Genomic DNA, 15019 nt, shown 5'->3' on the forward strand with positions numbered 1-15019 from the left:
TATATATATATATATGGACTATTTTGTTATAAAGGGAAACTCACCAACACATCGTGTTGATCGATATTTTAATATGCTTTTCAGATAAATAAATGAAGTATTGAAGCTTCGCGAAGAGCGTGGGAAAATTGTGACGTGTGTTTGAATGAAAAATGTTGACTTTATGTTGAATTTGTAAATTGAATAAAAATCGTGTAATATGACACGTGTAATAACTCTGATGGTTAAGTAAAGTTCAACTTTCGTTTGAAATATATATTTGAATGTAATTGGCTGAAACGGCGTCTGTCACCACCCGAAAGACTTGGTCAAAGTCTTCCGCTGTTTAAATTAAGATTTTCGGGGTGTGACATATATCACACTCACAAACATATATAATATTAATATATATACAAACCAATATATATATTTATATATATAATATATATATATAGGACTACAACACCATTACACCACAAAAACAAAAATCTACCATTTGCTGACTGGGCGCCACATGGCGCAAGCCCCTCCATTACACATAGCCTTAGGCTATCCCCTATGGTTGGGGTGCTTCGAATCCCCTCCACAGTGCCACGTCAGCGCCATGTTAGCATCGGGGGGGGGGGGGCATTGAAGCCCCAACCAATAATGTCTCGCTATGGTTTAATGCCAAAGGCGCCCATTATGCATATGTATGTGTGTGTGTGTGATGGAGAGAGTTGTTGGAGAGGGGGGCACTTACTTTCTTCTTCCGCGCCGGCCGTTCCAACCGTGGGCACCACCGCGCCCCACCACCAAGGGCGTCCTGTGACATTCGTCAATTTTGGGTCCGAATAGTATTCGTTTTGTAATCTTTTAACTTGCAAACCGACCCATTTTGTAAACCAAAACCTTGGATATAATTAAAATGATGGATTTTATGTTACAATATTGTTTTACACTTGTTGAGTCTTGAAAACATTCTTTTCGGTCCTTAAAACGCGTAAAAATCACTTAAAACGAACTTCGGGGACTAAATCTGCCATTTTAGAAAAGTTGGAAAATCTGGTAACCACCCCATCCCGCCACGCGATGGGGGATGACTTCCCTTGATCGCGTACCGCGGCCCCCTCTGCAGACCTGCACTCGTTTTTGGCTTATTTTATGCAAACATGTGACCAAACCATCTCATTTTCATGCAAAACACTTTATACTTGACCATTTCAACTTACCCTATATATACACCATCATTTCCATCCATTATTCCCTGCTACAACTTGAAATTCTCTCTCAAACATCAAAGGTTCAAGGTTATTTTCTTAAGTGTACTTGAGTGTTTGACTTCCAAAAGTCAAACTGAGTGTAATCTTTCTTTCTAATCTGTTCATCTAACCTTACTAACACTTGAATATGGTGGCACAACATATATATAATACCCCTTGTTACCTTTGGTAGTTGCTTCTCCGGCTCCGGTCGGTGAGGTTTCGGACCTTGTAAGGCAAGACTTCATGTAGGACTTCGTGTTCTTGATATATATATATACTTATATAACTTGTTTATACATACTAACCATGCTTAACTTCTGCTCATTTTAGTTTATTTACAAGTTCCATGGTTATGAGTTTGAGGGTCTATGCTTCGGTTTAACCGTAAATAGCTCTAAACTATAAACCGAACTTTTGCTTACTAGTTATTGTTAAATACTTGTTTAAACATGTTTAATGTTAGATCTCAGTTTCTAAAACCATTTTATGAGTTCCATGGTTATGGGTTAGTAGATTCTAAACTCGGTCTTAACCCGAAACTAGATCCGAACCGTAAACCGAACTTTTGTTTAAAGACTTTATTGTTAACTTTTTGGTTGTAAAACTCAAGTAATTTCATTTGTACATTTTTATACAAGTTTTTGGATATCTGGGCATGTGAAAACCATCTATGAACTTATTGTGAGATGGGAACCGAACCAACTAAACCGACTTTTACTCGCTTAAGACACACAAATGTGTTTTTAGCTATCAAGACTTGTATATTTTTTTTAAAATAGTTTACAAACTGATTTTAATTATTTTCTTAAGTACTTAGAAATGTTGGATCCAACTTGATCTCATAACAAAGTTTGGACCAACAAAACCGAACACTCGCTTAACGTACGTTGTTAGTTCTAAAGCAATAGATCTACATACTTGGTTAAGTCTTACTTGATTTTTATGAGTTATCTCATAACATTTAATATTTTGGAAAGTTGACTTTGGGTTTGACCATTTGTCAAGACCCGAACCAACAACCCGAACACTCGTTAAAACCCGTTTTAGTATCTTTATTCCCAAGGGATTTGCATTCTTGCATTTTTACCCACCTTATTAGTTAACATAGGTTAAGTAAATATTAAGGTTAAATACTTTAATCCGGTTTCGAGCAAATTACATTTTTAAAGGGTTATTATTATAAATTTTACATTTTAAACCTTGAAACTTTAATTGTTTACATTTCTCAACATTTATTTTATTTAAAGATTCTCAAGACAACCTTTCTAAACCAAGACTTCTTTCATTTTAGGCTTTGTTCGTTAAACCCGTCGTTCCGGCAAATCTCCAAATTATCATCTTTCATGTTTACTTGAACGTGAGTACTTTCATACCCCGTTTTCTATATTTTGTTTTGGGGGTGACATTTCATACTTATTCAACTAAATGTTTTATTCTTGAATCTTAAACCACAACGTTGTTGTATACTTTACTTAAATATTTGCTCGATTTGGTGTTCTATGATTATATGCCTATGTGTTTATCGCTTTCGGTTGGTTTATCTATAAATCCTATACTACTTGGCATCCCCTTGTAGCAAGGTGTCATTAACGTAATTCAATTAACGATAACTGTTAAATCCTAGACTATTTGGCATCCCCTTATAGTTAGGTGTCGCTAACGTAATTCTATTAGCGATTCTATCCAAATTATGACTTTTATTTATTGTTTCGTATACTAGTTTTGTGGCTTTTCTTATTACATATCTACATGCTCAAACTTATGAATTGCTCACCAACCTGTGTTGACAAACTTTATTTTATGAAATATTACAGGTTTACATCTTGGTTGATTATGGAGCTTGGAGAAAACGTCTCAAATACCTCTAGGATATTAGTGAAATGAACAATATTTAATTTGCTATGTTTTGTGATATCTTGTTATGACTATGTTATGAATATTCGTTATGTGACATATTCGATGTTGTGAAATGAAATGAATTTATTAAATGTTGTCGCTTTAAATAGTGTCATGTGCTTATGGACAATCGTTACACCTCGGCATGTTCCGCCGCCTTTGGTCGGGGTGTGACACGCCCCTTGGTGGTGTTCAGCGCCCAACGGCGCCCACCTTCACACCTTTATGCGCCCCATAACGAGGGGTCTTATTGACTTATGTTAATCCAAACACTTTTTGGAAAACTCCTTATTAAAAAGTCATAAGACCTTTTCAACTTATCACAAAAAGGCCTTTTCACCTCAAATAAGAATCCCGAGCACACCCTAAAATGGGAAATGTAGCTAGGGCGGAAAGAATATGACTGGATATTGAAATGTTTCAAGAACTCTTATTTTTTTGTTTGTTCAAATCCTTTTCTTTTTACATTTAACTTAATGCTATTTATTTTTTTTAACCCTAACATTTAGTCCTTATAGTTTTATCTTTTTTTAACTTTGATCCTTAACACTTTTCATATGTTATAAATTTTCTGTTAACATTTCAGTCTAAATTTTACGAGTTAACATGTTACAACGTGCATGTGTGTTTTAAGGTTATGTCACAACGTGCGGTTCTAAGTCAACTTAGTTTTATTTTCTATATTTTACATTTCTATATAATATTTACACATCAACACTCCGTAACGAGCATGCATGGTTGAATAATTTTACATATACTTTGCATGGTTTAACAAGCTCGTCGTGAAGCACGGGTATAACGCCCCCTTCAACCCACGTGTTTAATAATACTATATAACATTTAAAATATACATATTAGGTTTTTCTTGTTATCTATGTAAGCAAACTTCTAAACTATGCAAGCTTGTTATTAAACTTTTACTATTTTACATAAAAAAAATCTAATACTATTTTAAATTATTACATATTAAGAAATAGGGATGTCACTTTTACCCGAAACCCAAAATCCAACATGAGAAAACCCGTACCCGAACTAACTCGAAGCCTAGAAAAGGCTAACCCGAACCGGAACCGAAGTAATTCGGGTTGGTTCTTGGGTCCGAATTCTAGGATTCGGGTCAACCCAAAAAACCCGAATACACTTTTAGTTTTATAACCATATATATTTTTAGGTATTATAGGCTAAGCCTTAGCCGTTGATGTTATCAAAATTTAGTCCAAACCGACTATTCTCATTTCACCTATTATGAATCGATTGTTCATTATTTATTAATGTTTCAGTTTATGACTAAAAGAAACTATAATTCAACACCCTAATCACGGCATACTAAAGACGATTATGTCGATTATGTTTATTATGATTAAACGCTGTTAACTTTTACTCTTTTGAGGATGACATCATCGGTTTATTTTTGTATTGTTATTTGTTTATTTACATTATGAGTAAAGAAAAATATGTTACATTTAAATTAGCAATGTAGTTTTTTTTCCTAGGATACTCGAAACCCGATTAACTCAACCCGAACCCGAATTACCCGAACCCAAAGACACCGTGAGAGATTTGGGTTGGGTTTCAGGTCTGTATTTAAAATTTGAAACCCGAAAAACACTCTTATCAAGAAATGTAATAAAATAAATAAAACAAACTAGAAAATAGGGTAAACCCGTCAAGTTAGCATCGACACAACCACCTAAATTATTGTTTAGTTTACTTTCTTTCATCTAACGTTACTCTAGCGAAAGAAATATGGTTACAAAATAACCACTAGTTAATTAATTAAAAACTTTAAAGAAACTCACACACACACAAAAGTTGCCATATACGATATATCAGTAGTAGTAGTCCTCTCCTGCAACACATTCATTCATTCATTCATTCCATCTTCAACTTACACCTGTAGCAAAGCAAATTTCTCTCTCTCTCTCTTTCCTAGGGTTTTCCATGTCCACCATCGATTATTCATGCTTCAACAACGCCAGACAGAAGAGAAAGAAGATCGAAGATGATGGATCATCCAGGGTTTCTTCTAATCTTGATTCACCACTGGTACTCTACTCTACTCACATTATTACTCTTTTTATAAATATTATTATTAATTGCATGTATTATTGATATCATATAATGTCTGCTACTTACAATCATTATATGTCTTATTTTCTAAACATTAATATATTCTTTATGATGATCGGGTCGGTTCAGAACATGTCACGGGTTAAAAAAGGGTTGTTTTGGGTCGGGTCCGAACAGGTTGGTGTTGGAACGGATTCAGGTCCAAATGGGTTTGGGTCCGAATGGGTTTTGTGTCAAAATAAATAAAAAAAAAGGTTGTTTTGTGTCGGGTTGGAACGGGTCAAAATAAAAAAAAAATGTTGTTTTGGGTCGGGTCTAAACAGGTCAAAATAAAAAAAAATTAAAAAAGGTTGTTTTGGGTCGGGTTGGAAGGGATCCGGGCCTAAACATGTTCAGTCGGAATGGGTTTTGGGTCAAAACGGGTTTTTATTTTCGTTTCTAAAATCATGAATGATCTAAAAGATTATCTAAATTTAGCACTTTGGATTATCAAATCTTCAAGTTTTGACTTGTTTTAAAAATAATATCATAAACATAATGTATTTTAAACTTAAGGGACTTTAATATACTGAAATTATCAACACTTTTTCACTTACTAAAAAATGTTTTTGACTGTAGGAAAAGTCAGCTCACGAACCAGTTTCACAATCCCAAAAACCAACAAAGTTGAGAATCATATGCAGAAGACAAAACTCAAAGCCTGCAATCTTCCAAAAAGGTGCCCGAGTGGAGGTTACCACGGTGCAAGATATGTAGCCACGGTTATCGGGTCAGCAGGCGAAGACAAAGTCATGGTGCAATATGATACACTGACAACCGATGACCAGAAGCAACAGCTTGTTGAAATGGTTCATGATTCAACCATCAGGCCGATTCCTTCAATAAGTGTTCGGGAACATTGGTTTAACATGCTTGAAGAAGTGGATGCATGGTATCATGATGGATGGTGGTTGGGTGTTGTTAATAAAGTTCTTCCTAAATTTAAGTATGTGGTTTACTTTTGGACAACCAATGAGGAAATTGAATTTCATCATTTGAACTTGAGATCTCATCAAGAATTCGTCAATGAAAATTGGGTTTCTTCTTATGCGGTACGTTTTACTTTCAGGATCCTAATCTTAAAACTTTCCTGTTACTTTTAGATTATGTAAATGGTTAATGTATTGGATACGAATATAGAAATGCTATTATAATTATGATGCAATGGCAAATTTTGACCCGTTTAACTAGGGATGGCGAAAATATAATAATTATTTTTTTTGGAAATTTTCACGGGTTTGGGAAGAGTGTGATACACGCCTGAATCTAGGGGTGGCAATCGTATCAGGTTGACAGGTTGAATTGCTCAACCCGAACACGGCCCATATTTTATTCGTGTCAAAAACATCAACTCTAACCCGTGCACACTTAGATTTATTGTAACCTGAACTCGACCCGTTTAAACCATTTGTTTAAATGTGTCAAACGGGTTTGTTGGTTGGGTTAAACGTGTTATCCGGTTGATGGATTGTAAAAAATGGGTTAAATGGGTCATAAAAGGGTAGTGAGCTGACCTGTTTGACTAAAGAGGTTAGACAGGTCAACCCGAACACCACTTGTTTTTAAAACGGATCAGACATGCCAGCCCTAAACTTGATTATGTTTGCCTCTCCTACCTGAAACCTGCATTATATAATCCCTTAAAAAGTATTATAAATAGTTAGTTGTTAAAACTTGAAATTATTAAAATTATTCGAAATGTATTCTTTTAGCTGAATTTTTCAAATTTTTTTTCTTGTTTAATTGCAGAGACCAAAAGTGGCTGAAAATGCTAGACTTGAGAAAATGAAGCTACAAACAGCTGGGAATACATTAATGGTTGATTATTTAAGTGGATTGAATGTAGAGATAGCATATGGCGCAGGAAGGTATTTGAGTACTTGGTACCCTGCAGTAATTCTCAGGCCCGTTTCTAACCAAAAGTACTTGGTGGAATACCGGACACTAAAATCAAATGACGGGCCCGAGCTTGTTGAAGAAGAGGTAGATGTTTTGAGCATAAGGCCTTCACCGCCTATAATCCAACGGGCTCAGCAGTTTAACCGAGCGATAGGGTCGATGCGTGGGATGTTAACGGGTGGCGAATCGGACAAATCCACACGGCTATGAAGGACTTTAAGTATGAGGTGTATTTTTGGGCAACAGATAGTGTGGTTGAATTTCAACATGCTTATTTGAGGCCACATCAAGATTTTATTGATGGGGCATGGCTTGGAAGTTATGATGAGTAGGAATGATTGATATGCTATATGTATGATGATGGTAGCTTGTAATAGAGGAATGGTGTTGTATATTTTTGTCTAATGGTTAATGCTAATGACCTCTTAAGATGATATCTTATTACATAATATCTAACTTTGGTTTGTTAACAGCTTGTTGCCTTAAACTAGGTTAAAATTGGTGATGTAGAGTTCATTGTGTTAAAATGTTGATGTGGGTAATCTGTTGATTATATTATTATATATGATTATGTGAATTTGTATTATCACAATTGTGTCATCTTATTTTACTTAAAATAGTAAAAGAACTTGTACAGTCTATATTTTTTAATCATAAAAACATGATATTGGAACATTCGTGTGACTTGTCCAGTAGCTCGGCTCGTTTGCATCCCTGCTTACCTCTACCCCGTAGGAATAGAGAGGCTGCTTCTGGTGAGACCCCCAGCTTAATATTAGGTTTGCATCAAGCCTTGGACATAAGGCACATAGCATAGCACTCAACCATTGGGACACCGGCCGATTGGTGCATGCATGATTAACCTTCCTCCACTTTTAATGTTATTTTCACGAAATTAGTAAAGTAACGTCAAATTTAGTGCAGTTTCACTTTGTCCCCACACATATATACATTATATGCGCACATGGCATTAGTAAAACTATTAAGTAAAGCATTTTAATGGTTTATATCATAAATAAAATGTATATTTTCTCTTTTGATAGTAAATCAAAGATCATAGTACACAACAATGGCAGACTATCACTTTGTGTACAAAGATGTTGAAGGATCAACAACTCAATGGGATGATATTCAAAGAAAGCTTGGAAATTTACCACCGAAGCCGCCTGCATTCAAGCCCGACCCGTTTACTCCTGCTGAAGATGAAGATTCCAAACCGAAAGACACGAATTGGATTGATAGCAAGACCGAAGAACAGCTTGAAGATCTTGAAGATGATCTTGATGACAATCGGTTTCGCGAAGAATACAGGTAGGATTGTTAACGAACTGAATGTTTAGTGAACTGAAATGTTCGTTTATTTAATAAATGAACGAACATGAACATAGCTTTTTGTCCATTTAGTTAAATGAACGATCATGAACACATGTCTCGTTCGTTCATTTATGTTCGTGAATGTTTGTTTATTTAATAAGCGAACGAATGTGAGCAAAACTTGTCCATCTAGTTAAACGAACAAACATGTAGGGATTGGGATAAGGCCAGAGTTGACATCTGTTTTTTGCTGCAATATGCATATAATCTATTAATTTGTCATATCTAGAAAGTTGCATCACTGTATCAAACCGAATTTCAAAACATTGTAATAAAAAACATAAACGAACAAAATGCGATGAAGAAGTACTTGAGAGGTGAGAGGCGGGATGTTTGTGAAATATGATTTAACGGTTTGTGGGGTTTTAAGGCATGCTGAGCTGGGCTTTTTTTTGGGGGGGGGGGGGGGGGGGGGGTGGGGGGACAAGAAGAAATGCACCAGAAATAATGGGTTCGCCCGAACCCTATATTATGAATGTAGCCCTGCTCCTGAATTTTGTGGACTCGCTACAATTTAGTCTTGTTTTTTTCCGCCCCGACAGATTGATGTCCATGTTTACTTTTAATTTGTGTTCACTCGCTTATGTTTGTACATCTATGTTTAGTTAGGTATTCTCGTTTGTGTTGTTTATGACTGCTCGTTTATACTATTAAGTAACAGGCGAACATGAACAAACATGAACACACTTATTTTCTTAATGAACAAACACAAAGTAGAAAACCTTGTTCGGTTAATTGTTCATGGTTGATTTTTTGTTTGTTAAGTAAAACAGTTTACAAGCCTAAATACTGGTGCTTAAAAATTATACAGTTTTGAGTTCACTACCAAATTTCAAGCTTAAAAATTATACAATTATGGCTTTAATTTATTTGTTCTTATATTTATTTCCTTCTTAAAGGAGAAAGAGGTTAGCAGAGATGAAGAATAGGATCAAAGTCCCAAAGTTCGGGTCAATCAAACACATTTCCGGGTCGGATTTTGTGCGTGAAGTGTCACAAGCCCCGTCAGATGTGTGGGTGGTAGTTATCTTATACAAAGACGGGTAACCTTATTTAACTCGTGTTTTAGTTATATTGATATTATTCTGTTTGTTATTAGCAGTTAATTAATCTTTAAATAGGTACCCTGAATGTGGTGTCCTGATGCAATGTATGGAAGAACTGGCAACAATGTACCCTGGAACAAAGTTTGTTAAAATAATATCAACCGACTGCATTCCTAATTACCCGGATCGTAATCTCCCAACAGTATTGGTTTTTATAATAATGGTGCTGTGAAGGCAAATTATGTTGGTTTATATACTTTTGGTAGAAGATGCACTCCGGAAGGTACATTTTTTTTTTTGACAATTTGATATGTTTTTGACAATAATGGCGCACTCAAGGTGTGTAGGCCTTGCATGGGGCCTAGGTACAAGGCGCCAAAAAAAGCGAGGGCTGAGAAAAAAAAAGCGCACATTAAAAGTATATTATGTCTATGAAAAATAATACTGTTCTTCAAATACAGTAAACAAAATTATATAACATTTAATATAATCTAATTCTAAAATTTGAATAACAAAATGTTGAATGTAATTCCTGTGACCTCTCATAGATCTACGTTTCAATAGCACGCGTTGCGTTTCTTTTGCTCAGCTTTTATCTTCGTCCGTTAAGCTTTTGTCGGACAAATAGACGATTCACGAACACTACTGAACGAAAATTAGTGTCCGTCCATTAAGGAATTGAGTTTGTCCATGTCCGTTTGTATCCGTTCGTCAACATTGTAAACGGACGCTAATTGACAAACGAACACTAACGGACTGTAATGTACCCTAATGGACAAGCGAACACACGTACATTAATGGACACTAATGGACAAACGGACACATAGCGACACTATTGTATTGAACATTGATGGACAAACATACATAAACGACTCTAATGAATAAACTAACATAAATGATTGCATATTAATTTCAAAAAGTATAATCATTACCAAACACTATTGAACAAATGCAGTCTCTATCCGTGTTCGTCCGTTAAGCTCACCGAACGAAAATTTTTGTTTATGTCCAATTCGTTTATTAAACAGACGAACATAAACGGACTTCACGCCGAGCGGACGTCCGGTTCGTTTACAGCCTTACTCACCTAAGAACTAGAAGCGCGTTTATTGAGCCTTGTCTGAAATATGGGCCTAGGCGTAAGAAACAAGGGCTTTAATAACTATGACATTATTTTATTGTCTTCAAATTGCTAAATTTATTATGTATGTGTAGGTGTTGCTATGGTTCTGTGTCGGTCAGAGCCTGTGCTTAATGATGGACATAGTGAAGGTGAAGCTTCTCGAGAAGCGGTTCTAAAAGGAGTGAGGAAGAGGTTTATTGAGAATGTGGTAGCACAACATGAAAATGATGATGATGATGATGATGATGGGTATTCAAGTGACTAGAATCTTGGTCTGTTTTTTAGTTTTTGTGTTGAATTTTCGGTTGTTGGTACGATGTTTAAGGTTATTGTTATCTACTAGATTTTTGTTTGTTGTTTTGGAACTACGAACTATGCTTCCTGTCATAAAGATGATATTTGCTAACCTGTTTCCTGTTTAACTAATTTTTTTTCTTGTTTGACACGTTATCGAAATACAACCTATTTTACGAGCATTTTAAGGAATGACATGCATTTGAAACTAATGATTCAAAAAGGCTCGTCAACTGCAGGTAAAAGCTGATGCATGGTTTATGTTTGACGCATTTCAAGTACTTGCGTACGTGGCATCACAAATGGTTCAAGTAGCTTGTTGCCAAGTACTTGCGTACGCAATTCAAGTACTTGCGTATGTTTTAACACATTTTATTTTTTGAGAGCATACGTAAAACAACTTTTCTTTCCTTTTTTTTAGTAAAAAGGTCGAGGCCTTGGCAAACTATATATCAAACAACAAAAAGTACAATACGGGGCATTATAGCAAGCCGGGACATGTCCCCGAACAAGCAACGAGCCAACGATCCAATAAAAGAAATAAACTACTGTACAACGGTGCTAGCCCAACTACTATACAAGAATCGAAAGTCGGGCTCAGAAAACAACTTTTCTTAACCATGTGATCTTCAAACTCCTTTCTTTAAGGTGTCCTATATATCTGCAAACTGATAATAATATGTGACTGCACTTCAAACCATTTGAATTCATAGGGTCTAAATTGGGGAATTGTTGCGCAAATAAGAGCGTGATTCACACCCTTGTGTTGTTCTTTGCTGCATCATCGACGATGAATGGGCCTCACCATTTTCACTTGTCATCTGCATTGAAACGGGCCTCGGTAGAGGTGCACAAAATAACCGGTTCCAGACCCGACCCGGAACCGGTCAAATACCCTCCCTATACCCGGAACCGGTTCCTACCCGAACCTGGTTTGACTTTTGTTGACCATACCCGGAACCGGTTCCTACCCGGTTCCGGGTTTAAAAAATGCCCGATTTTGTGCACGTCTAGGCCTCGGCTTACCTATTAGCTTTATAAAGTATGCCAGCCATATAACATATTTGATTCGTGACAAAGTTATAAATTTATTTTGCTTATTAACTACTCGTATCATGTACAATTAATATCACATACTCATTTTACTTGCGTTAAGTTATTCATAGCGCGTAAAAATCATGTTTAATGTTAATTGAGAGCAGCGAGCATGAATCTTATTTTACTCGTATGGGAGTTAAAAGTCAAGACAACAGACGAAGACTAAAGTAATAGAAACTTAAAAGACAAACTTACAACGCGTATGTAATGTTCAAGTCATTGTATAAAATAGTCATCACACTGTGTATAATGTACGTATAACGGTATATGTATTGTAAGACTTAGAAGAATGGCTGTACGAAAATTGTTTTTATTTGATATAACATAATACTTCAAGATGAAGTATTTCATACTTTCATAGTCCCATATCCATATCTATACATACAAAACCTTTAGAGAAACAAATACCAACTCTCTAATCATTTTCTCATACTTATGGCTTCTCTGTCACAAGCTTTATCCCCTTAACCCACAACTCCGCGGTTTCTAACCCGCCATCACAAACAAAATGCACCTCTTTGTTCTTCACCGCAGTGGCGAAGCTTGGACTGAGTCACCGAGGGGGCCGAGCTCAAAATGTATACAACATTTCACAAAACCGGGGGGGGGGACTCAAAAGGGTTTATGAGGTATTAGGTTATGCTCTCATTAATATAAAAATTGAAAGAAATTCACAGCTAAAAAGAGAGAGAAAAAAAGGTAAACAATGAAATAACCACGTGGCTCAAGATTTGTTATGTTTACTTTACACCATTTCTTAATATTGCTATGAGATAAAACTCTCCACTATTATTAGATCGTGTTTATACTCGGTCACATTACATGGTCGATATTTGTTTCAATCTTAATTCACCTAATCACTTTTAATACACGTTTAACGTTTTCATTTAATCACTATTATAGTCCTTTTTCAACCATTCAAATAAGTGTTTGATTTTTTTGATTTTAGATTTATTACATTGTTTAATTTTTCCTCGATTTTTATTCCAACTATATTAGAGTTTTGCTTGTGATAAGTCATTTTTATGGTCTCTGTGAGGTGGTTGACATACGGTGATGACATTTTTATAGGAAATTACATAAATAATCCGTACTTTTTTTATAAATGTAAAAATAGTCATTCATAAAAACTTATATATAATGTTTAATTAGAGCCTTTACCATTTTGGTATGGCGGTTATAAATGTTATTCTCTAAAGAATACTTTTTATGGGAGATGCGAGGTCATAAGTTCAAGTCTGTTTTTTAACAACAAACAAACATAGAATGTCTATGTATTTTGTACGAGGTGACCCAATAGCAAAAGACCACCACCACAGCTGGCCCAACCCAGCCGTAGGGAGCCCGTAAGCGTCTTTAAGTTATCTCAAGTTCCGGAGAATACTCACCTGCCCGAAGACCCATTGATGGTAAAAACCGGACACCCTTAGAATCAAATTGTAGATCACAAAGATCTCAGCCTTCTTTCATTGAGCCACCCATGTATTTTAAAGTGTTGTAAGTGAGAATTGAACTTGAATCTCCATTAAAAAACTCATACTTCTTACCACTACACTGCACTGGGAAATACATAAGTTCGAGTCTTTAAAAGAGAATTTTGCTAATACTCTTTGATCTCCAAGGATTTCGAGTATTTGTTGAATTTTTTTAACAGAAATTTAGAGCATATTTAGGATTGGGTTTGAAACTATTTATTAGATTGTTAGTTTTTTTTACTCACTTTACTAGTGAGAGGTAGGGAGTTTCAAACCTCACTATCACCAATTTATATGGGAGATATAAGGGATGACCCTGGCTTGCAAGGGTTCGAGTCCTGATCTCATCCGGTTTTACCGGCTCCTCGCTGGCGTTCCATTTGGCGGGCGTGGGGGTCGGGTTTTATCCGGTAAATCGGGCTAGTGGCTGGCTCGGGCTACCTTTAGCCAATGGGGGCCGCGTACGAAATACCCGACGTTACTTAGTTGGTCGTTAAAAAAAAATAAAAAAATAGAAACCTCTTTTCTGACCGATAAAATGAAAAGAATTTTTGTAATAGCTTAATTTCTTTTCAAGCTTTAAAATTTTGTAAAAACTTGCTGTCGCATCGTTATCCTTAAGAAGCAAACCGGTTTCTTAAACCTTGAACTGAACTTCAATGGAGTCACTGGTTCTATCATATACGTCTTCATCAGTTGTTGTTAATGGTATTTTATCCAGAACCCACAACTCAATTTCACTTTCCACCTTAGCTTTCCCATTATCTCCTTCTTCCCTCAGAAGAAAATCAGTGGTTTTGGCCTCCAAGAAAAACAATAATAATAATAATCCTGACAAGAAGAAACAAGATAGACATAGCTTTGCACCCAAACCAGATGAAACCACTGGTATCTTCCTGAATCTGTGTTGCTCAAACAGGTACAAATTTCTTTGTTCCTCAATTTTTGTTTCTTAAAATTGAATTTTGATGGAACTAATGGTTTAGGGTTTTTGGTTCTGATAATAATAAGTTATAAAAGTTGTTTTTACTTAGTAAATTTACTTTCATAGCTAATTTTTAGGTGAGAACTGCATATACACTTGCAGGCTGATGGTAGAAAAGGTGTATTAAGATTCATAGAATGCGGTAACATAACCGTCTTATGTATCATAGTTAAAGCAATATGTGTGAGACTCACATGTGTGTGTATTCTTCAATACGATGTGTCTTCATATCTTCTGTGCGTTACTTCTGTTGATTTAATGTGATTGATTTAATAAAAGAAGTATGTTTTGAGTTTGAAGTTTTGTTATTAATTTGTATTTCAGAAAGTAGTGCAGGAAGACGGTAAACTTCTTCCAGAATTTGCAGATGCCGATGAACGTAAGTCATGAAATTGATTTGACTCGCTCATGTTCTATTTCTTTTAGTATCTCAGTTCAAATTTGTACTTCTTTTTTCCTCCATGGAGTGAATTTAGAACTAATTGTAATGCTTATAT

General features: G+C 35.6%; 2 pseudogenes across 2 annotated transcripts; both read left to right on the forward strand.

Moving 5' to 3' along the window:
• Positions 1-5060: 5060 nt before the first annotated feature.
• On the forward strand, positions 5061-7500 carry LOC143606353 (protein AGENET DOMAIN (AGD)-CONTAINING P1-like; annotated as a pseudogene). The gene is made up of 3 exons (XR_013148738.1): positions 5061-5165; positions 5808-6280; positions 6978-7500. The product of XR_013148738.1 is annotated as a protein AGENET DOMAIN (AGD)-CONTAINING P1-like (transcript).
• A 666-nt stretch (positions 7501-8166) lies between these two features.
• Positions 8167-11073, forward strand: LOC143606356 (uncharacterized; annotated as a pseudogene). The gene is made up of 4 exons (XR_013148739.1): positions 8167-8438; positions 9401-9544; positions 9623-9830; positions 10763-11073. The product of XR_013148739.1 is annotated as an uncharacterized LOC143606356 (transcript).
• The last annotated feature ends 3946 nt before the right edge of the window (positions 11074-15019 follow it).

This window comes from Bidens hawaiensis, unplaced genomic scaffold, assembly GCF_021521415.1.
Source record: "Bidens hawaiensis isolate Kalapana, Puna unplaced genomic scaffold, B.hawaiensis_p1.1 tig00074464_1, whole genome shotgun sequence".
In the NCBI taxonomy this organism is placed as follows: domain Eukaryota; kingdom Viridiplantae; phylum Streptophyta; class Magnoliopsida; order Asterales; family Asteraceae; genus Bidens; species Bidens hawaiensis.